The following is a 1,856-nucleotide window of genomic DNA, read 5'->3' as shown; positions in this document are numbered from 1 at the left end:
TGAGATATCTTTTATATATAGCGTCCTTTATATATGTATATACGACCCTTCTGTAGACGGACAGATATATATATATATATATATATATATATATATATATATATATGCATATATATAGACACACACACGTATCAATGGCTATCATTATTTTAATTATAAGGTCGACATTGTTTTAATATAAGGTATCGACTCGACATTGTTGTAACGTATTGAGTAGACAGTTGTAATAAGTTAGGTAATTAACTAAAAAAATTGACAATTAGTGAAATTATATTCTGATCGTCAGATTATTATATTGAATTGATAACTACCGATTGGAAATGTAACCAGTAAACAAATTGCCTTCTCATACAATGTTAGTCACGGGTCATGGCATGAACGATGCGTCATCACATTGTTCTAGTTCATGCACGTTTGTATTTGTCTTCCCAGGACGTCACAATTGTATTCAGAAAAATGAATTACCAATGAAGATAATACTGAGTCGTTAATGTTCTTGTTGTATAGTTTTTGTTAGCGGTGGAATTTCGTCAACAGGATTACGCCGGGTCATTTTTAGGTATCCTTTCAGGTTACCGGTTAAAAAGTGTTTATTTGATATTAAAAATGATGTAGTAAAGCATGTATGAAGCTTGTGGTAAATATAATGGGAGGACTGTGCTTGTATAAAAATAAAGGCACAAGGTTTATAGTGAACTAGAAGAGCTACATCCACTTTTCTTTGTATTTCTTTTGGATTCTTTACAATAACTCTCCCTTTCTACTCTTGGGTTGAATATGAAATGAGCCAAACTCAAAGGAAAATCCTCTCCCTACTCGTTTGGGGCTTTGCCCCTTTTATAGCCAAGGGTTCTTTCGTGGGCGGTTCTTCTCGTAGGCAGAAGCACTCGAGTGGCCTACCCTCATAGGCTCAGATCGTAGCCCACTAATCACCTTTTGAACTGTACACTCATCCAAGTAGTCTTCCATTACGGCTTTGTAGACTCCCTGTAACCCTCCACCGTTCACTGTTGGGCGGTTTAGGGGCTTGTAATTAATGCTTGCATTGCAAACATCTCCCAGTGCCAGACGTAAGTTGGTTGTGTCAGACACCTTTATGGAGATACGGGCGTCGCCTCCTATGCTCTTCCCTCGACGTCTACGTTGAGCGGGCGGTGGCCTCTTCTGGCTGCTGATCCTTCCGTGGCGTAGGGAATTTGCACAAGTCATAGGGTCGACGCCCTAAGGCGGGCTTTCTTCGCAGCGTAAAGGGGAAGTGAGCTTCAGGCGTCGAGGGTTGTCGCTTTGTGAGGAGAAGTAGGGCCACGTGTAACGCTGTCGCTATCCCACGTGTCACCTGGATTTTCCCACACAACAGTTGCCCCCCACATCGAGGCTTTCTTTCAGACAGCCTCGAGCTAGGTTCGAGTACTTTTCTATGCTTCGGGTAGTGCTGAAAATTTAGGCCGGGCCAGACGGGGCGGCTCGAAGCCCGTTACTGTGGGCCTGGGGCCCGGCCCGGCCCTAGTGTAGGGCCGGGTTGGGCTGTAATTCCAGGCCCGCAGGCGGCCCGAGCCCGGCCCGGAGAGCCCAAATAGCCCGACCCGAAAATAACCCGAAATTGCCCGAAATTTTTTTTTTTTGGGTCTTTCGGCCTAAGGCCTAGGCTGCCCAAATTTGGAGTGGGCTGACTCATAGCCTTCTTGGCAGAGGGCTGCAGGCTGCAGCCCTCTGCAAAATTTTTATTTTTTTTTTATTTTTTGGGCCAAGGCCCAAGGGTCCAAGGCCAAGCCCTGCCCAACGGTAATATTACCGTTGGGTGGGCTGACTCACTTCCGTGAGGCAGTGAGTCTAATGGCCTTCTTGGCAGAGGGCTG

The sequence above is a fragment of the Morus notabilis genome, unplaced genomic scaffold, assembly GCF_000414095.1.
Source record: "Morus notabilis unplaced genomic scaffold, ASM41409v2 Scaffold179, whole genome shotgun sequence".
Taxonomy (NCBI): domain Eukaryota; kingdom Viridiplantae; phylum Streptophyta; class Magnoliopsida; order Rosales; family Moraceae; genus Morus; species Morus notabilis.
This window is presented reverse-complemented; position numbering follows the sequence as displayed.